This window comes from Pogona vitticeps, chromosome 1 (genome assembly GCF_051106095.1).
Source record: "Pogona vitticeps strain Pit_001003342236 chromosome 1, PviZW2.1, whole genome shotgun sequence".
NCBI classification, from domain to species: Eukaryota; Metazoa; Chordata; class Lepidosauria; order Squamata; family Agamidae; genus Pogona; species Pogona vitticeps.
In genome coordinates this window covers 158,074,729-158,100,913 of record NC_135783.1, presented here as the reverse complement: position 1 = coordinate 158,100,913, position 26,185 = coordinate 158,074,729, and the positions used below count along the sequence as shown (strand labels likewise).

Genomic DNA, 26,185 nt, shown 5'->3' with positions numbered 1-26,185 from the left:
ACTTGATGGGGGAAAAGAGGAAAAGAAATTAAATCTTTATTGTGTACATCATTCCACACAAAGGCAATACCAAATGGATACCAGACACTGTAATACAAATTATGAGTTTCTGGATTTCTTAAGCTTTAAACATTTCATTTATTAAATAATTATGTTTCCAGCATTTCTAAGCTCCTAGACCATCAGATGTGGTCGACATAGACAGTTCAAGCCAGGAAGGACATTAACATGCTTAGTCTATGACACAATTCCTCCTTTTTTGGTCATTCTGACATTTATATGTTATTCTGCAAAAGTTAAAAAAGAACGACAATCCAGTTTCAGCTGCACATTAATGGTAATCTCCTCAAGGATCAACGGTCTTGTTGTAATCTAACGAACTGGCTGTTTCGCATTTAATTTCTGCTGGCCACCTACATGTTGCTAACCTCTGGAAAGTTACTATGATTACAGTTGTTGTTGCTGATCTTTGTGTGGAGACTTAGTAGTGTAAAGGGAGTGCTAGTAAATGTTTCTTAGCTGAGTGTTTACTGATTGCAGCTTGTTGATGGGGCTTGGCTGGTTGGTGTGCAATAGGAGTAACTCAGTGCCAGCAATAGTTTGCATTTAATTCTGAGACAGAAATAGAACTGGGTCAAGCAATTAGGATAAACTTCCTCCCACTCTGTGCTTTAAAATAAATACACTCTCTCTGCCTGAAGAGCAGCTCTGCATAAAATGATCTAGTATGTAAAAATAAACTACTTAGAGGCTGGCAAAGAATGTATTTATTTTTACTTTTAAGGCCCGATTTCCATGGGAAAGGCAAATTGAATTGTGCTCATCAAATGTGAGCACTCTTTGGATATGCAAGGCCATTCCTCCACTTTCTTGTGCCCTGATGTTTTGCAGATGCAATTAAGGTGGAATGTAAAGTTAGAATTTTCACTCAACAGGTGAAGGTAGATGAAATAAGGACATGTTGATTTTATATGTGGCTGCATTTGCCCATGATGGATAGCAAAGGTGTTTCCAGGAGAAATCCAACCCTCTTCTAGTTATAAAAAGATCTTCTCAGAAACTCCTTGCAAATATCTCTCATCAAATGTATTAGCAAGAGGTTTAATCCTTCCAAGGAAACGCTGGGGTTGGGGTGAGGGATCCCAGACCTGACTAAATGATGAGCTTGAAATGCGTGTGCCTTTGAGTGTTCAGCAGAGAGGAGGGATTAAAAAAGCAGGAAATGGCCAAGAGTGGTCTCTTAACATGGCAGCATTAAGTGCAACATAGGGAAACAACAGAAGCTTCATTCATTCATTCATTCATTCATTCATTCATTCATTCATTCATTCATTCATTCATTTTAAAAAAAGGTGAACAAGGAAAAATGTCTGGCACCAGCGTGGAAAAAGGCACTTTGAAGCTGAGACAGTTTGCTACATGCAGAGCCTCTCTGTGTGATCAGGAACCTTGATGTGCCAGATCTGGATCTCACACACAGTAGAACCTTTCCCTTTTAGACTGCCCTCCTTCCTCTGGAGACAGCGCCAGTCACAGGATATAGGTGGAGTTCTCTCCCCGCTCATGGTCAGAGTCAACCCTTTCCTGAATGCGAGGCACTCTCTGTAGCTTTGGAATTCCACTCTGCCTGAGAGTTACAAAAAGGGCAATCTACATATTAATTCCAGCATGTTAAGTAGTAATATTAATACAATATGAAATTAGTTTTCAAGTTAGTATTGCTGAATGGCCATTGAGGAGCCCAAAGAAGATTGAGATGATGACACATATGGGAAGAGGAAAGAATTTAAACCTGGAGTGGCCCTTTGTTCATTGTTTGACTGCAAGTGTTGTGATCCTTTATTGCTGGTCAAGGTAGCAGGGGCTGCTGGGGGTTGCATTCCAGAGTAACACTAGTTGTCCACCATTTTCTTAAAGCTTTACCCACATACTGATTCTGACCTGTTTCAGAAGCCCCACAGCTGCTGTTCAACCTGAGCGGAAAGACCAGTGGAGCTTGTGTGTGTGTGTGTGTGTGTGTGTGTGATAGAGAGAGAGAGAGAGGTGTCACTCACTGCCACTCACTGCATTGGAAGATTTTCCCTCTCCTTAGGCACAGTGGTTTAATCCAGCTTGGGCTGCTGGCTGTCAGGCCTCAGGGAGAAAAAACCAACATGTCAAATGCATTCACAGATTTAAGGTCAACTCTTTTTTGGCTTGGAATATGTCTGATATTTCAGTCAGAAATAGCTGGCAAGTTCGGATTATGATATTGAGTTATTCCCTCGTGGTCTTGTGAATCAGTTTCGGTAATCACTTGGAAAAGAAGCTAAAACTGCTCAAGCACAGAATCCAATCTACTGCTCTTTGACTGACTTTGAGATGATACCAGAATTACAGTTGGTGTGAGACAATAACTTGTTTTCCATGAACTGGAGTATAGTGAAATGGAGAAACTTTTTTTAATGCTTGTGTTGATTCATTTTGTTACATTTATATCCTACCTTTTCACCAGTGAACCTGAGGCAGTTTAAATGGTCTTCTCCTAATTTTATCCTCACAACTTGTGAAATTGCTCAGGTTGAGAGAATGTCTGTGCTGTAAGATTGCCCAAATGAGGAAAAATAGCCAAATTTCATTCCTAGCCCTAGTCTAACACTCTGACCACTACCCCACATTGACTCTTTAAGGTTCAGGAAGAGGCCATAGGTCCCAGGTAAACTGTGAGGTTTGCAAACGGATGGGTTGGCTTTTTTTTTTGCCCCATTGTTTGTTTTATTTGTATTTTTCTAGTGATTCATATTCTTATCTCCTGAATTTGTCCATGAGATCCAGATTCTGTTCCTAGTGTTTTCAGGAAAGGGTAGAAAAGACTCCCCTCTGAAGTCTTGGGGAGACTGGTCTAGCCAGAGTACAGAGTTTTGAGCTGGGTGGATCAAGGGTTCAGCAGGAAAAAAAGTGGGTGCCTCAGTTCAGATGAAATCTGGAACGATGCATCGGAACGATGCATCTTCATGTCTTTAGATAAAATAAAAATCTGCATGTGGTTCTCTTGCTCCATGATTTACCAGGTTAGTTTTTTTTTATTCACCCATCCTCCTGTCTTCTTACTGGATAACTGTGAGGGATGTCTGGGTGTCTCTTGCCATCTAAAAGTCCAGAAGTAGACCTTCTGTACCTTAGACTAGGTAAGACTCCAGCTTCTGATGAGGTGACCCATTGCCTTGACCATACTGCTCTTCCTCCTCCACATGGCAGCCCTCTATTGCAGGCCTACCATGTGACTCACAGGCCAAGCCCAACTTAAGACATTCTATCAGTTATGGACAGAGGCTTTTGACCATGTTTGTGTGCATCATGAAACCTCTTCCTTTGCTGAGCTTTTTAATCACTCCGAAAGAATGTGGAAGTGAGTGTGCAAATATGAGTGCAAGTGGGGAGAAGCCACAGTTCAGAACAGGTGATCATGAGTTGTGCCTTGTTCATTGTAGTAGGGATATGCTAGATTTGTGACATTAGATTCTTTGCTGTGTTAACAGCATGACAGTGCTTCGTATGACTAGCAAGCATAGCAATATCAGAAGCTTATTAAAATGACTAAGTATTCATTGTGAGCTAGAATACCTCACTATATTGGAAGCATAAAGTATTTTGCATCAAAACATAAACTCTACATTTCCCTCTTTCGTCCTTAATTTGATTATGAACTATTACTATGCTTTCCCATAAAATATGAAAGTTTTACATTTTGATGGTTTTTCAAATGCGGTTTTACTTTCTGCACAAATACTATGCATCCTTTCAGCATAATTATTTAGCAGCCATTTCGGGTTAATTATTGTCATTAACAATATGAGTCCTATGAGGGAATATCAATTAAAATATACACAGCTGAACTTTCAAATGAGTAAATAATTTAGTTTTTCAAAATGACTGGAAACAGCAGGGTAACAGTCAAAAGGGGAACAATTATTTTAATGCTTATTTGACAAATGAGTAATTTTTACAGCAAATTAGTTTCTTATCATAGCACCCCTACTGGTTACACTGGGAAAGCTGTTAACATGAGTTTTTAAAATAAAAGCTGTTAAGTTATGCATCTGAACTTAAGGAAGTCATTTGTATGAGGGAAAGGTGATTACGACATGCATTGTTAGTTGAAAGAATGTTGCTACTGGGATCTAATTAGGGACATAAATCACTGAAAATTATGTGTGTATATATAAGGCTTGGTACATTAAAGAGAGCCACACATTTCTGTGTGAGTATTTTAGTTTAAATAGCTTCTCAAAAAATAGTCCTCATCTGTTTTCTTTTTGAACCCCAGAGCAATGGATTTTTGCCTTGGAAAGCCATTTCAGGATGAAATGGTTTACAACTAGGCTCACTAAAAATAACAACAACCAAAGGAAATGGGCAGTGCCTGGATAAAAGATGAGAACCCCATTCCTCCATATTTGAGGGGAAATGTTGAAAAATACAAAGTGAGGCCTTTGGTTCTGCTTGGTTTGGGGCAGGTTTTGACTTGCATTTCACTGCTTAAGATTTTTTAAAATGTTTATTATGTATATAACTGAATAAAGAAAGGAATAGAGGAAAACAGGTTTACATAAACCATGATGTTTTGGTCCTCCAACATAAATTTTAAACCACCAGGACAGCTTTCTAAGGTTCCATGCACCGTAAGATGTAGTTTGGGTATCCTGAAGACAAATTCTATTCAACATATATAGTTGCAAAGGAAATTAAGCTATGCAACATTTGTTTTTCACCCCAAGCCTGCATCATTTCATTGATGCAAACTCTGCCAAGTCAGTCGAGTTGCAATAGATCCAGTTTTCCAACGTAACATAAGTTTGTTCATGCAAGATATTTTTTTAAAATCAGTGTGACTTTGAACAGTTGAATAAACATTAACATGAGCTAATGGAGAGCATGATATAGGCTGAAATACTAATGTATACTTTGTGTGATGATGATTTTTAGCAATTAAAAACTTTGTATTTCAGCCTGGTGGTTTCCCAACTCCAATGCAATCCCTTTTATTGCACGGAAGCTTTGGGACAGATGGAGGACATCCTGAGTTATTGAAAATCACTGTCACCTGATGACATTATTAGACGGAGAGATTTTCAGTAATGGAAGACTTTTGCCATAGTCTCCACACAGTAGCAGATGTCCTATTGCGCAGTTAACAAATGGAGCAACTTTTAGAAGTAAATTGACACAAGACAAGAAGTCTCTGTAAAACATAGCTGTTGCATGCTGATTTGCGCAACTTTGTGATGCAAGTTGTGGTGGGTTTTTTTATCTGTTCATGTGCTTCTGCAAGATCATAAAATGCCTCCTAAAAATAATTTTGATGCATGAAGATTGTTTTCATGTAGTACTTCTCTCCCCCCCCCCCAAGCACACATTCAGATCAGTATATCAGGGCACACAAGCGCCCATATCTTTATCTGAAAAGTTGGGGGGGGAGTGGAGCATCCATTCACATAAACATTTTTGACAGAATTGAAGGGGAGAAAGACTGAAAGATTACCTGCTGATACTGGTCTGTCAGGCCAACCATCAACTTTCCAAGGTCAAGGGAAAGTTCTAGTACCTGGAAATGCTGAGAAATATACCTGTGATCTTCTGCAAGCAGAACATGTCATACCATTGGGCTGTTGTCTCTTCTCATGGGACAGAATGGCTGCATTTTGCCTATATGAGGTATCAGACATAATAAAATAAATAGGATCAGTCACAGTCATTGTCAACCCCCCCTCCCAAAAAAAACTGACCCTGGACACTTTGGGAATGGCAGGAGAGAGTATAAAGGACTGTGTGTTATGTGCTGTCAAGTCACATTCCCTGATGTACAAAATGGAGAACTGGCCTATCATGTAGGACAGTGGTTCTTAACCTTGGGTTACTCTGGTGTTTTTGAACTGCAACTCCCAGAAGCCTTCACCACTAGCTGTGCTGGCTGGAGTTTCTGGGAGTTGCAGTTCAAAAACTCCTGAGTAACTCAAGGTTAAGAACCACTGATGTAGGATATTTATTGAGTGGCTGTGGGTTTGTTTTTTGTTTTTGTTTTTGAGATCTACTACTACCACTCCAGTAAGTTTCCATGGACCAGTATGTATTCAGTCCCTGAATCCTAGTTCATCACTCTATCTGCTATGTCACAAAGGGTATCAGTATACCCAGAGAGTTGGTGGATCTTAAGACAGTGAACCCTCTCTGGATTTTAGTCCAGACAGGATCTATCGACAATGCTAAGCCACAGCTTCTAACTAAGTTCAGCACCTCGGAGAGTTCTTTTTAAGGCCCCAGGTTGAAATCTACAGTGACTTCACTGCCCCACTTACTGTGGGAAATACACAAATATATTTATGAAATGAAATGTTGTGCATGCTGTAAATAAGAAAGGATGTTGTGGTTTTCTCGGTTTTGTTTTTTAATTTCACTCAAGATTTCTCCAGAGTTGATGCATATCTCCCATGGCTTGTGGTCCAATGGAAGGGAGAGCTAACACTGGCATGGAGGTGTCCCATCTGCCTGGATTACGAAATGCCTTTGTGTATATATCGTTTTTCCCAAGAGCAAGTAGGATTTCTAATAGGGGTTTTCTGCCACTCTGTAACCTTGAAAACTTGGTTTGTAGGAAATTCTCACTGCATTGGCCAGAATCTAAACACAAAACAAACAACAACAACTGAAGTGCAACTATCCTACTTACCAGCAAGAATATTTGACTCCAAGTGCCAGTTGCTCTGGGACAGCAGGACTGAAGGGCAGCATTCACTGCCCTATTCCATCAACTGGAAGTCTAACTGATACACAACTGCTGGATAGCTCAGTGGTTTAGGTATCTGGCTGTGGAGCAAGAGGTTGGGAGTTCAGTTCCCCACTCCTTGACAGGGGCTGGATTTGATGAGGGTCCTCTCCAGCTCCACAGTTCTAAGATGATGATGACAGCAATGTGCCTTCCAGGAAAACGATCATGACTAGGAAGATTCTACCTATTGGCTGAAGGAGAAGTAGTTGCTTCCATGCTTGCTTGTTTTTATCTTGTCTTCTCATTTAATTTCCTTCTGTGTTATGGTTATTAGTGACCCTACATGGCAGGACTGCCTTATATTTTCAGCCCAGTTTAAGAGATTTACACCAAATTAGTTCTAGGATATTTTCTGATTTCATAGGAATTTCAGAGTACTGCAAGGGATATAAATGGCCTCATGCCCAAAGGAGTCATCTTGGGTATAAAACTGAGGGCATTTCCCAGCACCCAAACATCAAGAGTGAGGAGATCCATATCTTGGGTAGTTGTTAGCTATTTTACCTCTCTCTTTCTCTCTTTTGCAAACAATAAGACTAACAATTTTTGAGTGAACTTTAGTCAACGATAACTGAAAACAGCCCCCCCAATTTTGAACTCCACCCGAAATCAGGAAATAAACAGAAGGAACCTGTTTAATATCATGGGGCAACTGTTAATCTCATTTACAAAATAATCTCCTCTGAGGGAAATGTCCTCCAATGGCAAGGCACCCTACAGACAACAGAACAGGACTCTTTTGATGGCATTGTGGTCCTTGCAAACAGATTTTCCATGTGTGGTTCCCCATTTGTTGGTGCACTTGGAGCTGGCATTTTATGTTGCTGATGTATTCATTTTTAATTTTATTGTGCCGTGAATTAAAATGATGCTTTTAATTGCAAAAATATTGCTTAAAATTTTAATATTTTAAACAACTCTTCTTCAATCAAACACATCCTGGCCATGACTGAGACCCTCAGGGAAAGCTGAAATAACTTTTCAGTTGTATTTCACTCATTGTGAGTGTTTATTTTGTTTATTACAGTTTTATTTATTACCATGTAGTGAGACGCATTGGTGCCCAGTTTTAGGAGGGAAAGACAAGGTATGCCGAATGAATGAACAAATGGATTGGTGGATAAAATATTATTAGTAAATATTTGATACCGCCTTTCCATAAAAGTTAGTATTTCTCAGCTTGACACATTTCATCTGATTCATGAGAAGACAAAAAAGGAAGTCATGAATACTAATTGAGCTGCTTGAGGGAAAGGTATGATGAAGATTGATCATCACCATCCAACCACAGAGATGCTCTTGCTGACCACATCCCTGTAGTAACGATAAAAGGTACACCCCATCTTGAAGAATGTAGCTTTGCAATGAAATAGAAAATGTAAAAATAGGTTGAATAAATTAGTTATTCTTTCCTGTGCACATGTGGGTTCCAGCAATCATTCACATACTCTAAACCAGAACATTTCCCCTGCTATTCTGTGTGTTTCGGCAAATGTGTGTGTTTGCATGATCACTAATCTTTAGTCTGAAGTGCTACAACAAGTGTGCAGATTTACCACCAGAGGAAGATCTTGGCCACCGTGGGTGCTCTTTTGAGGCAGTGAGTAAATTTTGTGTACACCAGTTACAAAGTCGTTTAGGCCCCAACAGGACTGAGCAGGAAAAAAATAATAATGGTGAAGTCTGTCTTCTTATACTATGCACTAGAGTGGTTAACAAATTATTATCAAGAGCAAACATGTTTTGCAAGTAAATTATACTAATTACACTAGCTTGATGCTTTTATTCATATGACTGAATATGAATATCACTTATCTCTTCAACATCAGCGGACCTGTTCATTGCCCTGAGGACAGGATTTGCAGATCCAGCCCAACCCATCCGGCAGAGTTATACAGTCATCTCTCATGCCCATTGTGCATGGGCTTTCAGGCTGTCAGACTTCCGGGAACATGGTCTTGTCTCTCACAGAAATTTTCAATGTTTATTGCAGTTATATTGTGGGATATTGTGAGAACATTCCTTGGGTGTGTCTTCATTTCATGCTGTGGCACTGGAAAAGTCATATTTGTGGACCTTTATCCAATGTTGGCAAAATGCAGTCCTCCAGATGTTGTAGGTCCGCAGCTCTCAGTTTCCCTCACCTTTGGCTCTGCTGGACAAAGTGGATGGGAGTTGTAGCCCAACAGCGAGAGGAAGGCTGCACTGTATATACCTTGCACTGGTCTATTTGAATCCAAAGCAGCGATTCCTATCCTTGGGTCTCCAGATGAGCTTGAACTTAAACACCCAGAAGCCTTCACCTCTAGCTGTGCTGGGCAGGATTTCTGGGGGTTGTAGTCCAAGAACATATAGAAACCACTGCTCTAGACTATACCCAATGCTTCTCTGGGCCTGCACAATGTGAAACAATTGGTGTTCCACTGTTGTTTTTGTTGTTTTTTTAAGTGTCACTTGCTACTGATGGGTATTTTGAAACTGTTTTATCCTAAATGGTTTTATTTAAAATGACTGTTACGGTGTTTAAAATTTGTTTGTAATGGCTTAGGCTTGGTAATACTAAGATCCTGAGAAGCAGATAAGATATGGATTAAATAGAGAAGGTGGTGCTAGACAGATGGCGTCAAGGCAGCTTTTTCCTCAAGGGAGGCCCGTCATGTCTTGACTTTTTTAAATTGACTTTTAAAAACTCTCCATAGGAGTTTGGGATGCTCAGACCATAGTGTCGTAACCATTGTGCTTCTAGCACCAGTCTATGTCATTTGAATACCATTTATGTAGTGATTTACATTCATCAAAGTATCCCTTTTCATTCTGCCTTGAACTGTGAACATTTAGCAGATTTCTTTCATTTAAGATGTATTAGTGATGCTATACCCAGCAACTCTCCAGGCGGTGTAAATGAGCAACACAAATAAAATCCAGAAGTGCTTCAAAAACCAAAACAGTCAGATAAAATAATCAGTTCAAAACAGCAAGCAGTTAAAAGCAGCAGGGGCTAAAGTAAGCATTGCAAGACCTAAAATGATCAAAGAATCTAAAAATAAGTTGAGTTCCCAGAAATAGAGATGCTGGCTGAAATCCAATAGTAAATCATGACTACAATAGACCCAGTGAACCAATGAAACTTAAAGAAGACTACCCAAATCTCCACTGATCCAATGGGCATACACTAGTTACAACTTGCTACTAGATTTCAGCCACTGAAAGTCTAGAGAGCACAAAACATCTTTGCCTGGAACTCATTAAAAAAGGTGCAAAGAGGACATTTACTGTACATTATACAACTGTGTGATGGGGCTACCTAGATCCATGTAGAGACTCACCATACCTGAACCTCTCAGATCTTCTGAAGGGATATAAGGAAAGAGGTACATCTTCCAGTTCTGTGGCCACAAACTGCAAAACCACTTTAAATTAACAGCAGCGCTGTGACAATTTACGCATACTTAAGTGAAATTGTTTATGTTGTGGTGGCCATTTGCTGTTAATTAACAAGATCTTTGTTGTGGTCCTGGGCATAGGCCTCAATAATTAGGGGCAATTTGCTGCCTTAACGTAAATGATTTTATCTCTGCATGTGTAAATCACCTGTAGGATTTATACCATTATGATCTTTATTCTCCAACATGGAAGGGGCTCCAGATTGCATTCATCAGCTCTACAAGTATATGAAGCAGTGTCCTTAAAAGAATTGATACATATGCAACTGTTATATGTACACCCCAAAGAACCTATATATGTACAACTGGCATGCAGAAATGGGAAACAGTGGCCAAAATCCTCTTGCTTAAGGGGAATCAGTGGGGATTTGATGAGCTCTATTGATTCAAATGGCTCTGCTCTAACTGTGACTTACTTTAGTATGGTATGTCATGACTAGAGTGTGCCCATTTGAGTCAATGGAACTTACAGAAGTTGACTCATCATATTCCTACTGATTTAATGGGCTTACTACACTATGCAACAGGATTTTGGCTATTGTTTTTAAGTGAGCTCCCAGAATCCTACAGTCATTATGGCCACTGGGATCTGGAAGCTGTGGTCCAAAGAATCCATGTTTCCTGACTCTCGTTGTACATCAATATTCTCTGTGTCACAGATGATTAATGAGTGAGCAAGGAGATCACCATTGCTGTTCTGTGCGCATGCTGCGAGAAACTTTTTGGAATTTGGATATAGGAACAGGGCATAATATCAGCCTGTCTCCCCATTCTTGTGCAGTTTCAGAAGCTTGTATAAAGCTGATGTAAAAATAACTAATGTATATTACAGCAAAGATCCTGGCTGCTCATTTGCAGATGGGAAAAGATGGGCAAGGATGGATGTGTTTGGCAAAGACAACTCCTAAAACGAAAACAACATAAACTCTTTGTCTGAGCCTTTCTCCAAGTGACCTCATCGTCCATGCAGGAAATATGGGTACTGTACTATACATTTTCTCTGTCATTTGGCCTACCACACCCTTGTGTAAACTATACACTTTAGCTTTCTAAATTCTTACGTACACTTCACAGTTGAACTATTCTTACAACACCTAGTTGGATACTTGGATCTACAAAGGTCTAGTAAATTAAACTGAGTACCATTAAAACAAGGCAGTGGAAAATGAAAATCACACACATACACAAAAAACACACACAATGGTTTGGCAGTCTTTCTCAGTCTGGAAGCAGGAGAAGATTCCACAAAAATGAGATCAACCATGTCTCTCCTAGATATCTGTGGAGGACAAAGTATGTAGAGTTCAATTAACTTACGTTCATTTGAATTTTAGTAGTGCTACTGCCTTTTTATGTTCATGTAAATTCTCGTCTGTTCTCTGTTAGCACATGATACACACTGAACTACCCAGCAATTTCAGTAGCTCTAAATGGGATATACCTAGAAAGAGAAATGATTTATATCTGAGAACTTTAAAAAAGTGATTCTGTCTTAAACTAATTCTGAATTTGCTTAGTATTTGTGACCCTTCTTATGACTTTTTTGGGGAGGAAAGGTCATCCTTTTTAAAAAATTTATTTAACAAAGTCTTATTTTCCAGCTGGTGTAATTGGTGTGATATTGGGAAAGGCAATAATACTTGGAAAGACCAAATATATGATGGATGGGCTCCACCCAGGAAACCATGACCTCAAGTTTGCAAGAGCTGAGCAGGGCTGTTGACGACAGGACTTTTTAGAGGTCACTCATTCAGAAGCTTACCATAAGTCAGAAGCAATATGACAACAGATAAAAATATTGGTGTGTGCATTTGGATGGCCTTCTACATATGCTCCTTATTGCAGGAGTGAGGAATGTATGGCTCTCCAAATTATGTTGGGCTACAATCCTTGCTAGCCCCAGCCAGCAGAATTAATGATGAGGTGTCATGGGACCTGTGTCGAGCAGTATCTTGAGGGCACACACACCATCCCTGCTTTTGCTTTGCCCTTTGAGAAGAGTGATGATCTTCATGAGCAAGACAAGACACAATCCCAACCAGAGAAGATATGAAACAAACAAGCTGCTGGTCCAAGTGGGCTGAGCAGAGTTGAAGGGGCTAACAGTCACCATGAAATAACTTATGTGAATGCCTCTGCACAGAATCTTGAAAAGAACTACTGGGGGAAAACGTTGTTCAAATTGCTAATGCATCTGTGCATTACAAGCTGGGCACATAATTCAACACCTGGGATAGCAATTATCTAGCAGGAGGATGCTCCACAAAACATTTGGTTGTGCCTGTATTGCTTGAGCTAACTGCACATATAACTTTTTATGCTTTTACAATGTACAGTACAGGTAGTACTACATGCACATATTTTTGTAGCCCTTTGGAAATAGAACTACTTTAAAGGGAATCAACCACAGGACAATATTCCAGCAATATTATATTTCTAGGGGCATTTTTTCTTTTCACATGTTTCTATGATGTGCAAGTTATAGTAGGTTTCTATACATGACATGCATGCAGACAGTCATACATACTGATGTGCTGTTGCTACCTGTTCAACTTGTTTTTCCAGAAAAAGTGGGATGACTCTTCTAGTTTGTCTGCTACACTACTTACAATTCCCTTGTAGACCTCTTGCTGATTAAAATGCCACAGAGTTAAGCTCTTTTTAATCCTCCTCCTTAGGACCTTCAAAATGCATCTCCTGAATATAGGACCAGTCCTAAGAGGGCCCTCAGGGAGGACAGAAACTGTCCATGGAGCAGAGGTACAAAAGCCCACTTGACTCTGATGTTCAGGAAGAGTGCATTCCTCCCAGGTAACTGAATAAAGGACTAATCTCATAACTTCCGTGCTGGAGGCAAAGGATAAAAGGTCATCTCCTTCAGTCTATGTTCAGAACTCTGCTAGTCCCTCAGTTGCATTTTATTCAGCACTGCCAGTGGGATGATATCTTCCACCTGCTGGCCTTGGTGGCGTTGCTGAACGCTTTCTCCGTGCTGCTTCCAGAAAAAGGCTGGCGGGTAAGCAACCAGCTCTAGTTACAGCCAGCTATTTTTTTTTTAAAAGCCTGTTTCTGAGGGATCTCTTCACAGTCAAGGCTGATAGGAAGAATGACTGTAGAAATCATCTGTGCCATGATTTCAGGTGATTTATCTGGACACCAGAGAGGACCTGTTGGATTCAGGAGCACCACACTCTTTACCTTTTCTTGCCGTGGCAATGGCATGGAAGGAAGGATGCCGAGGGGCTGCTGTCTGCCATAGAGAGGGGCTTGGAGCCTCCTCTCTCCTTTACTGGCCAATGGGACAGAGCAGCTCTTCCTAGTGGAGAGAACAGTCCTGGGGCAGCAAGAAGGAGAAGCACTTTTGATGCCTCTAGAATTCCAACTGCCTGAGGCCCTGTCTTCGTTTCCCTTCTCACTAGTTGGATATGTTACTGGAAAGGTTATTTTTGCTTCTGTTCCATTGCAGTGTTTAAGCCTCACAAGGCTGACCTCGACTCTCATAAACACGTCACCGAAAAAGCAAAAGGGTTGCGTTTATAGCTCTCCAGATGTCAGGGAAAGGAACATAAAAGTGCAGATGCTGTAGAATCAGGGAAATGGTTCATATATATGCATTTGAACTTCTAGCTGATGTGAGTGTGGTTGAGGAATCTAAAAGAGTGTCAAAGTAATATATACAATTACTATATATATTACTACATATATAAAGCCATAGCTTTGGCTCTTGGTTTAGAAATGAGTAAAAGGCACCTCTTGCAAAAGCAATCCTGGTGAAAGGGGAATGAACGGTGCACAGCTAACCATATTGCCAGTGTCATTATTAGAATCCAGCTTCTAAAACACTGAGTTTTCCTGAAACAGAATCTGGGCAGGGATGCTCGGATCTTCTTGCAGCTCCTTCTTGTGACGGGTAGCATGTGTTGCCCACATACCAGGCATCTTTGGCAATGATAAGTCATGTACTTATTTAGAGAGGCATTTGCTGTCCTTGCACATACATTTAGAAAGTGAACCTCACAGGAGTGCAAGCTGGTGATCACATGGGAGCAATAAAAACGACCCCCTCGGGTCACATGTGCTTGCACTGTGTGAATTAACCTGTGCTGCTCTGATGGATCAGATTCAGGCTCATATGTACATTAGGCAGCTGAGTGCTCGCAGCTACATTCAGAGGTACCTCCACATAACTTTTTTCTTGAATTGCTGGCTGCTTGGTAGGGAGTAATGTTTTTTGCTATGGAACTTTGGCTCCGTGGAATCCATTCTGGTTTTTAGTTCAGACTTTACAGGGACTCTCCGAGCTGCTGAGCCCTGTTACTGAAAGAGTGCTGGCATTTTGGATAGCTCCTTCAATGGTCAGACTAACACTCAGAGGGAATTTATAGCCCTGCTAACACGAGCCATGAGGGACTCCAGCAAACCAATCCATATCTCAGCAGAGATTTGGGGATGATTGTATCCCATCTGGGTAGTTTTTTAATCTCATTCAATAGGTGTCAATTTATATTCATAACCATACAGTATATTTTGCTCTCAGTGTTTCTTTGCAATTAATCTGGAAGTAGCAAGAGAGAATGTGTACATCCACCTCTCTGATGTTCATAGTCATGTAAAGTGCATGCTTTCCCTTGCACAATCAATTCTAATATTGCTGTAGTAGAAAGTATTTCTTTTCCTTCTCTTTGCACTATAATGCAGAAATCACATGTGTCTCAATACATGACCAAATAACCATTTTTAAGACTGTCTCCAAACACACACACATACACACATTCCTGAGCATGGTTGTTGTAGGTTTTTCAGGCTGTTTGGTCATGTTCTGGAGGTTTTTCTTCCTAACGTTTCACAAGCCTCTGTGGCTGGAATCTTCAGAAAAGCCTACAACCACCATCGGATCCTGGCTGTGAAAGCCTTCAAGGATACATTCCTGAGCATGTTTGTGTATACATGGATGCATGTTCCAGCCCAGCCCCCCTATGGGTGTCCACCTCCTACTCTCCAGAGAGGGAGAATCCCCCACCATTGAAAGTGGAGGCTAATACTATGTAAACCTGTGTAAAGCTCAGCAGAAAAGAAGGTGAGAGGTATAGGTAGCTTCTGAACAAAAAGCCTTCTTGCTTGATGCTCTGTTTTCCTCTATGATTGAAATGTATATATTTACTCACATTTTCCAGCTTCATACACATGGACACATAAACTGCCAGATAGAGCAATTTATTGTACCCCTCTTCCCACTTCTGTAAACACCATCTCTCAAAATATTTCTTAAGAAGTATAAAAATGCACTTCAGAAGGAAATGAAAGCTGAAATTTTACTGCACCATTTAAAGGGTCCTCAATAGCTTTAGAACTAACTCCCAAAAATGGTCTTCAGGGATTTGTGACTCCATTGTGTACTGCCACTCTAATATTCAAGTATGTTAAAACTCAGGGATTAATTCCCCCACCCCAAGTTCTGGCATATAAAGTTGCCTGGTGGCTATGCAGATTTGACCTGGAAGCCCTTCTCTCCTAATATGAAATGTGTAGTTGTCTTTTTTAAACATTTCATCAGAGGAATACTATTTTTCAGGCATTCCCAAGTAGAGCCTGATAACCTGATGGTATAATGTGACGGACTCCAGATATTTTGGACTCTGTTCTCAGAATTCCTAATCATTAGCTACAATTACTTGGTGATATGACAAGAAGGGAAGCCCAAAACATCGGGAGGGTACCACTCTGAGGAAGGAGAATATAATTGTATGTGTATGTGGGAATCATACTGGTTTTGACTGAAATGAGTTATTTGACTCCACTTATGTGCTCTTCACTCATGAAGCACTGGACCAGATATCCTCAACATACGCAGTGTCAGCATCTCACTTTCTAGACTAAAGAGGCAACTTGCATCCCTCCAACTTTCGGCTGTCTTAGCCACCATAGACAATAGTAAGGGACCATGGGAGTTGTAGTCCAACAGTATGTGAAGGTCCACCAAATGCCCACTTATGTGTTCTGGCTAGTTATTCAATTAGACCTATCGTCCACCTTATCACAATATACATTAATCGTTTGTTTAAAAGTCTTACACTGTAAAAATGTCTTACATTAGAAGATGAATAGATTCATGCTTTGGTGTGTGAGTCTCCGGGAGATGAAGAAGCTAAAGTCAAGGGTCAGCCACTAAGAATATCAATCTGCACCATTTTTTCAGTCCTATCTTCAGAGATTATTCATGTTATCTTTTAAAGACATCGATATAATAACAGTACCCTCCAGGAAATGGACATTGGTTTGCAGCCCTCTAAATTTCACAGTACATCCCAATGTATCAAGACGGAGTGCTTGCAGGTATTAATTTTGTTGCATAGCCGCCCTGTCTCATGCATGGAATTTTATCAGAGGAAAGGAGGGTGGCTTAGATGTCATCGTCTTCCTGCTGCTGCTTTTTTTTTTTAACTCACAAAAAGATTGCTCGTTAATGAGTGTGATGTAGGTTGGGAACAGAGGACATTCTCTACAGACTTCATATGTTGCAAGTAGAAATGGGTTACATGTCGCTCCAATAGCTGGGATGGTGGTGAGCGCTGGGTATTTGAAGGCTTGCAAGTAATGTGGGCCATCATGCCCTCCTCTTTCCCTGTCACTTGCCAGGTTTGGATTGAATTAGTAAATCAAGAGGAAAGTAGGGAAGTGACAGACGGGAATTAACAAGAGCACAGTCTTCCAGTAGCTAGGCTTGCTATCTATATCTCTGGAGTAATTTTAATGTAGTCATGACATAGCATTTAGGTGATGAGTTAGAGTATTTAGGCTAGCCTGGCTTGGCCTGACCTGATCTCAGCTGCCTTATATGTGACCTCAGTTTTATATCACTAGGTTTGTAAAGCAGCTGCTTAAAACTAGCAGGCTAAGGGAGGTGTGACAAGCCAAACAACAGTGTCCATCCAGTTGCAAACCTGTAGTCTAAACTGATTCCTAGGTTAACAAAAGGCATCAATTTCAATGTGTGGAAGGCACCCTCTGGAAGCCTCTCTTTTACATCATCATCATCATCATCATCATCATCATCATCATCATCATCATCATCATTACTATTATTATTATTATTAAATTTATTTGATTTATACCCCGCCTATCTGGGCGACTCGTCCACTCCAGGCGGCTTACAATATAGGATAAAACATGGTTTGTTCTTAATGTGGGCTGCCTTGAGTTCAGTTATATTATTTTCTATGTAGGGCTTCTGGGTAGGGTAGGACACCTTGGCCCTGATCCTCCTCAAAATAAGGGTTTTCAGCTGTATTGGCTTTTATCTTGTCCCTATCATATGGCTTATCAGAGTTCCACAAAGGCATGTTTCCTTGGAGAGGATAGTGGCAGCACGCACACACCCTCATTATTAGATCTGCTCCACAAACTCTTTACCGGCATTGTGGTTACAGCAGTGCTGCCATGGTGCTGAATTGACAGACAACTCTAGTATTGTTGTTGTAGGTTTTTCAGGCTGTTTTTGCCATTTCTGGAGGTTTTTGGTCATGTTCTGGAGGTTTTTCTTCGAGAACATAGACAGCGTTCTAACTCCTGTCCTCTGAAGATGCCGGCCATAGAGACTGGCGAAACGTTAGGAAGAAAAACTTCCAGAACATGGCCAAACAGCTCGAAAAACCTACAACAACCATCAGATCCTGGCCGTGAAAGCCTTGAGAACACAACTCCAGTGTTGTCAGATTTTCAAGACCCACCAGGGCAATTGTAATTAGAAGGAATCATATTCTAGTCTACCCCATGAATGTCAAGGAGAGTAGGGCATCATAGATCTCTGTAGTAAGTTATGCATGATACTTGTATGACAGCACAACACCACAGTTCATCCTGAGTCTTCCTTTGAGAATGCAGTGGAGAAAAAACATGAAGCTAACGTAAATAGTTTTAAAATTTGGAATTGCTTTTGTTGTTCAAATCAGAATACCAAAGTTCCATCCTATCTCCAAAACTCATAACCAACAAAAACTCATGTCAACTTCCCTCCCCCTTGGCCCCATATTTGATCTGACAGGACCCATATGACTTTTCAGTATAAGCGACTTACACTAAAGCAATTTGCCCCTCAGAACCTTCATTTCCTTAGCCTGTGATCTGAGAGGTGGAGAGGAAAAGACCTATCCCATTTCTGTTTCAAAATATTTAGCATGAGTGATGTGGAAGACTTCAGGAGATCTGTGACAAGATCAAAGACAATAAATTATTTAACGGTGGCTCTACTTTTGTGGAATTATTTAAAGTATCATAATTGCTGTTCAGCTTCCCAGCCTTCATCTGTAAGTCTGGAATTCTGTTGGGAGCGATCACAATCACTGAAGAGTATAATATTACAGGCTGAGTATAAAAATATCTCTCTAACGACTAGCAAATTAGTGAAATGTCTTTGACCTGCATCTAGACAAAACAGATGGGGGCTGTTTTATTATTATTATTAAATGAAGGAAAGAAAAGCTGAAATTGTCACCACATTGTTCTGCTTGCTGAATTCTCCAGAACTTAAAACATTGCCTGATTAGATAAAATTGGTCGCATTGTGCCTCAAATGTATGTGATTATGGCTGTATTTTATATAGTATATTTATCCTTCAGTTTTCATATGGTTCTGATTTGTGTTTAATGTTAGCATCCTAGTTTTGCCACCAGAAGTGTTAAAACAATTACAAGAAAATATATATTGCTTATGCAGGACCCTTTTGCAAATAATAATAAAATGTTCACACAGGTAATAGAAATAGTGACTTTTATAAGAAGTCTGTTTCATGTAGGCTTCTTCTTCCTAATTCTTGTTTATGGGTTGGAAGTTTCTACTAGGAATGTATTTTCTTTTCCAAAGTACCCCTAAAATGTCCAATTCTGCACAGAAGGTTTCTCTATACATTCAACTTATAGTTGATGACAATTTTTTTTAAATAATTATACATATTAGTTGTTGTTGACAAAGCACTAACACTGGCAAAGGCATCCCCATCTTCTTTCCACAGTTGCTCTCTTTTCTGCATTATTTAGAAATATAAAAGGCCATTTCATTCAATGCCAGTTTGTATCAATGCATTCTTTCTAACAGATGTCACCAGTAATATGCTAGTGTCATTGGAAAACACAGATGAAGGTTGGCTTAGATCGACAATCCCTGCCATGCCAGCATATGTAACCACACTGACCATGTGGACAGCATTGTTTTTAACAGGTATCAAGTAGAACACTTCACTTTGTCCTCTTCTAGAAAATAATCCAGAATAGGAACTGACATCTGTGTCCATATGGGCAACCTTAACAGCTGCACAAGCCAGATGTCCAGCTGCTGAACTTTAATTCCATCATGAGCATTTTTTGACAAATGTCTGCATGGCCATGAGATAGGCATAACTCATTTTGCCCTGCATGGTCATGAGTAAATGGACTTCCTCTCTGCAAATCCTACATCTGAAAAAAGCACAACCACAGCAGATTCTTTAAATTCATGGGAAGAGTGGAGGGATCATACTCTGACCATGTGAAAGATAATATGAGTTTAAAATGTACATTTTGGTGTATTCCAGTACTTGCTTGAAAATAATTTATTAATTTTCAAAAGACATCAAGTTTGGAAGTTGGAAAGTTACATATTTTGGGTGAAGACGTATAGTTTGTGCACACACTCTGCCTTCTGCTGATGTTAAAAATGTTCAAGTATCTTATCAATGGCATGCAGACTACACAAATATTTAGAAAAACATATCAGTGTAGTAATACAATTTCCACTTTTAGAAGGTAAAAATGCTTTGCAAAACACACACACACACACACACACACACACATACAGGAATGCATAGGGATGTGGCTTGCAATTTTCTCCATTTTTGTAAATCGGACCATCCTAACGTAGGAAAGCTTGTTGATAGTCCTCCAACATCTGAAAAAAATTCATGCATCCAGCATGACAGGAAATAACAAGACGTTCCCCCTGCTTTGTGACAGTGTCAAACAGATGCCCTCCCTTTGTAAATCTAAGCACATAACACAAAAGAAGAGAAGAGGCTGATTGATCCAAAAGACACACAATAACCGATCCAATGCTATGGTGTTTGTTATCTTATGCTAGTTCATGGAAGAACATTTTACCATATTTTCCAATAAGATGCATTTTATAGAAATATGTAAAAGAGAAACTGTAAGATGCACAATCTCTCTTTGATACAGGTAGAAAAACTGCTGGAGTAAGAAGATTGTTTTTTCCTGGCATGGCATGTTTCTTATGTGCCATGCTTTTGTTGCTCTTTAGTTGTTAAGTCATGTCTGACTCTTTGTGACCCCATGGACCAGAGCATGGCAGGCTCTCGTGTCTTCCACTGCCTCCCAGAGTTTGGTTAAATGCATGTTGGTTGTTTCAGTGACACTGTCCAACCATCTCATCCTCTGTCGTCCCCTTCTTCTCTTGCCTTCACACTTTCGCAACATCAGGGGCTTTTCCAGGGAGCCTTCTCTTCTCATGAGATGGCCAAAGTATTGGAGCCTCAGCTTCAGGATCTGTCCTTCCAGTGAGCACTCAGGGTTGATTTCCTCCAGAATTGATGGCTTTGATCTCCTTGCAGTCCAGGGGACTCCCAAGAGCCTCCTCCAGCACCACAATTCAAAAGCATCAATTCTTCAGCGGTCAGCCTTCTTTATGGTCCAGCTCTCACTTCTATACATCGCTACTGGAAAAACCATAGCTTTGACTATGTGGACCTTTGTTGGCAAGTTGATGTCTTTGCTTTTAATTCTGTGGCTGCTGTCACCATCTGCAGTGATCATGGAGCCCAAGAAAGTAAAATCTGTCACTGCCTCCATATCTTCCTAGGAGGTGATGGGACCAGTGGCCATGATCTTAGTTTTTTTTTTTTTGTTTTTTTTTGTTTTGTTTTGTTATGTTGAGCTTCAGACCATTATGTGCCATGCTAGGACAAACCAAATCAGGATTTCCATCCTTAGACATAAATTATAAACATTTTCTTATCTGTTTTTTGTTTCTAGATTCACTTTCCGCAAGCCACTTTGGACATAGTCTTTATGGGAATGTAGCATATAAATAGGAGTAACAACCAGGGCTAGCCCTACCATTAGCATGACTGAGACAGTTGCATCAGGCAGCAGTGTGCTGAGGGAGGCAAATTATCTGTTTGCAGCCCCACCCTGGTAGGATTCATGCTACTCTGGAGAACTGTTGCTTCTTTGTTTGTTTGTGTCAGAAGCACTGTGATACCATTAATAACTGTGTCAGATACTTTTCGCCCAATGATAGGCAACATCAAGCAGCTGACACAGAACCTTCCATATTAAGTACTCTGACATGGGTATGAAGTTGTCTGTTCTTCTCCACACTCACAAATGACTGTGTCCATATAAAATCAGCCCATAGCCTATTATGTGACTTTTCAGTAATCCAGTTCTCTGTGTGACTGAGGCCTAGACTTTTCTCAGTTTCCATTGCTTTTAACAGGTGGATAGTTTTTTCTTTCCACAATATGGTCCTGGAATTCTCTGCTGTTCTTTCAAGATTCACAGATTTTCTGAAAAAAAAGCTTTTCTTTGATTTTAATCTGGGAGGGGGAGCATGATATCGGAGCTGAAGAGTGGATATGCATTTGATATAAGTGCTTTGAATCTTTCACTCTCTGTGTGTCTGTGTGTCACTGAATGCAATGCCTGCTAGGTAGCTGTTTTCATAACAGGGGTTCGATTCAGGCATCCAGTAATGATTCTACAGCTTTCATTAAGTGCTGCATCTACCATCATTGCATGGGCGGAAGTCTGCTACATTGGGCCGGGGCTGCCTCTTCCTTCTCCTCTCTTGCTATGGCCAAGGCACTGCTCTTTCATTCTCTCTTGGATGGGTTTTAGTGGTGGTGGTAGTGGAGAGGCACTATCTACTGAAGCTGGAATCCATCCTGGAGCAAAGCAGGGACAGCAGCCACTTTCAGAAGCACTCCAGAAGAAGCCCCTGATGCTCTTCAGGAGCATCCTGTACAGCTCTTCAGGATGGATGGAGGCTTCTGCAGCCGTGCTTCCCCCCAAGGGAGTATGAACCAGCAGCACCATGGCCATAGCAAAAGGGGAGGAGGAGGAGGAGGTGCCAGCCCCATCTGCTGCACTTCTGCCAACTTTAGAGGTTGGCTGTACTTTACAGTAGAACACTGCCAATTTTTCTAACTACAATGAAGGAGGAGGAATTAATGACTCAAGGATCTTTCACGGCCCTGCATTACACTGAATTTGACAAGAGATCGCTTTGGAGCCAACCTCTGAAGATGGTAAGAGAGCAGTTGTTGTGTTGCCCTCCTCCTTCATCATCCCTGTGATTGTTGTCTTCCGTGAAGGTAACAGCACTCTTCCCACGTAGTATCCTCTTTTCAGATGGTCAGCAGTACCGTCATTGCCACATTCTTCATCCTCTTCAGAAAAGGTAGGGGTGCCATTTTTGCTACCACCTCCTTTTGGACGGGGAGACACGATCACAGCTGCTGCTTCCTCCTCCTCTAACAAGTGGGGTGCTTATTGAGGCTTCCCACTTGAGGTGGCAAGAGATGGTGGACAGCCCTAACAATGACACCACCAGCAGCAATGATAAATATGGCTTATAGATGGATAATAAAGTAAAGCAAAGCAAAACAAAGCATGCTGCTTATATACCGCCCCATAGCATTTCAAGCACTTTCTGTGCAGTTTACAGGTTAACTATGCAGGCTACACATTGCCCCCCCACGCAAGCTGGGTACTCATTTCACCAACCTCAGAAGGATAGAAGGCTGAGTCAACCTTGAGCCGGCTACCTGAGATTGAACCCCAGGTTGTGAGCACAGTTTTGGCTTCAGTACAGCAGTTTAATCACTGTGCCATGAGGCTCCCTAAGGTAGCTCATGATGAGCAGGAACCAAGTCTAGATGGAGACAGCATTGGTCACCATGCAAGATGACCTCTTGAGGGAGACCTCCTCAATCTTTCAGCAGCCTTTGATACCTTCGACCACTATATCTTCCTGGGGAAGCTCTCAGGTTTAGGGATTGGGGGCCAAGCCTTGGCCTGGCTCTGATCCTTCCTGGAGGACCGTCCCCAGAGAGTTCAGCTTGGGGAGATGTTGTCCACTCCATGGACTCTCTATTATGGAGTCCCACAGGCGTCAATCATCCCCCAATGCTATTTAATATCTCTATAAGGCTGCTGGGGGAGGTCATCAGGAGTTTTGGAGCCTCATGTCACCAATATGCAGATGACAAACAGCTCTATCTCTCCTTCCATCTTTCTGCAGTGGATGCCATCCCATCCCTTGAGCATTGTCTGGATGCTGTGCTGGGGTGGATGAGGGAAAACAGATTGAGGCTGAATCCAGACAAGGCAGGAATCTTGTGAGTGGGAGCCCCTAGGGTCTGGGAGCCTCTCTGTTCTTTGGGGGTATCACTCTTTCTATGAAGGATGAGGTGCATAGCTTGGATGTACTTCTGGACCCAGTACTATCAATGGCATTGTTTGTGGTCCGATCCGCTTATTTCCACCTAAAGAGGATTACCCAGCTGTGCCCCTACCTTCACACTGGGTCCCTCACCATCCTGGTTCATGCACTGGTAGTCTCAAGATTAGACTACTGCAATGTCCTCTGCGTGGGGCTGCCCTTGGGACTGGTACGGAAATTGCAACAGGTCCAGAACGTAGCGACCAAATTGCTGAGTGGGGTTAGAAAATACCAACATATTTTACCACCTTGTCTGCCTTACACTGGTTACCTCTTTGCTTCCGTCCCAGTTTCAAGGTGATGGTATTAACCTACAAGGCCCTAAATGGTTTAGTACCTCGATATATGGCCAAGCGCCTCCTTCCAGTTAGGTCTGCCTATCCAATAAGATCATCACAGTCAGGGCATCTGAGAGTTTTCTGCCCTTGCCCATATGTCTGACCCACAACTTATAGTTCCTTTTGCTACAAAGAGCTAGGAGTGGCATCAAATGCACTCATCTCCCGAGAAGCATCTGTGCCTCATTTTATGCATGAGTACCAATGTACAAGCACGATAGCAAAGTCATCTAGGGCAGTCATTTGTCAGAAGGCAGGGAAGCCTAAAATGGTGCCATTCCTGTTTCTTGCTTACCAGAACAATGGATAGGAGCAGCTGAAACTCTTGCTTGAAGTCATGAGATGTGCTCGTGCTTTGGATATCTTTAAAAAAAATGTATATCTTTGGCAACATACTTTTTTCCAACACACTTTTACTGTGCCATAGATGGTCGATAAGACTTGGAAAATGCCTAATGATTTTGTTTATTATTTATTTAATTTATTTATTGTATTTATATAGTGCCTTTATCTCTTGGTGAAGGGATTCAAGTTATTTTGAACGTCTGATGGTAAAATTAATATTTACATGTCAGCTGAGTCCAAATTTCCCTGAGCAGATGGTCTGCTACATCTGTGCCAAATTTGGAGCTGATCCAAAGTTTGAATTTCAAAATTATAATTTTTTTTCTTTGGGGGTGCTCCCATTTTAGAATTGCCTTGTAGAAAGTTGATTTCCTCTTCTGCACAATATCTATTGCTGCATTCCCATGCAGCAATAATGCACTATAATCTATAATTTGTTTCAAGAATTAGTTGTGTGCTGTCAGGTTGGAACTAACTAACCCTAACATGGCTTTCAAGGTAAGTCAGATATCTGAGTATCAGTTTTACCACTGCTCTCTCCCCCAGTGAGTTTCCATGGCCAAGTGAGGACTTGAACACTGGTCTCCAGAGTCCTAGTCCATTATTCTGTACTCTCCATTTGGTACGTACCTATTTAAAAATAGGAAGCTAAAGTTCAGAGGAAAACTGTGAATGAACACACCTGACCTCTGAATGTCTCATACCTTTGTAAAAGTATGGAAGAACTGGAAAAATGGCAGAATAAAACAAAGTGGCAAAACTGCATAGGGGGATAAATAATTTATTTATTTATTTATTTATTTAATTTATATCCCGCCTATCTGAATCACATAGGACCACTCTAGGCGGCTGCACAAAACACATAATGCACAAAACACATGGGAATGAGAGTTCTGTGGCATGGAATATAGATGTTAGGGAAGCTGCAAGATCCTTAAAGAGCTGTGGGAAGTAGAAATTCTGTATGCTGGGATTTCGGAAAAGTGCCGATAATGTATACATTGTGGGTGCAGCAATGCAGGCAAGTTCTAAGCATGTTGACACAGGAGAGACGTTCAGTGGGTCTTACTTCTCAGGCTTGTTCTTTAAAAAGGCTCATTTTGGTCTTCTGAGCATCATGTTTGTGCTATTCTCAGAACTTTAGGGAAATGTCAAATGCTGATGATCTTCATAGTCATCGTGTCAGTTTCAGCTATTCTGCACAATATTTGGCTCCCACGGGAGTGCTGTGCTATGCAGAACACAGGAGACACTTAATCTTCTCAAAGCTGTCCGGAGATTCTAAGAGAGTTTTCGTTTTGAACAAAAAAATTTAAAAGAGCCCATGAAATAAAAATTAGAATGAATAGTCAATACTGTTCACTGTTTCCTGGATGTTCTCTTAAGAAACATGATACCAGTCTGCTAAATTCTAGGCTGAGATTCCTTCACGCCATTCCAAGCACTTGAGTTTAGTCCTAATTCCCACCAGATCATATTAATAGCCCCAGATATCTGTCCAAACCTAATACTGAGCATGAGAAGCGTTACATCAAAACACTTAATTGTATAACTTTATCACTAAACACTGTGGGCCTTGGAATAAAATCCATAGTGATTTTGTTTTTCACACAAGGACACTTGTACTAACTACCTCATCTAGTTCTTTTTTAAATAATATTTGCAAGTTGTCAGGAAGATGACACTCACTGCAAGGGATCTAAACATGTTGGTAGGCATGGATAGGGCTTGTGGATGTGGTTTCCAAGATTAATCTAGCAGC

General features: G+C 40.9%; 1 long non-coding RNA gene across 1 annotated transcript in view; it reads left to right on the top strand.

Moving 5' to 3' along the window:
* LOC144583507 (uncharacterized) overlaps nucleotides 1-26,185 on the top strand; it is a 68,901-nt gene that overhangs the window by 37,218 nt on the left and 5,498 nt on the right. The gene's annotated exons all lie outside the window — the stretch shown is intronic.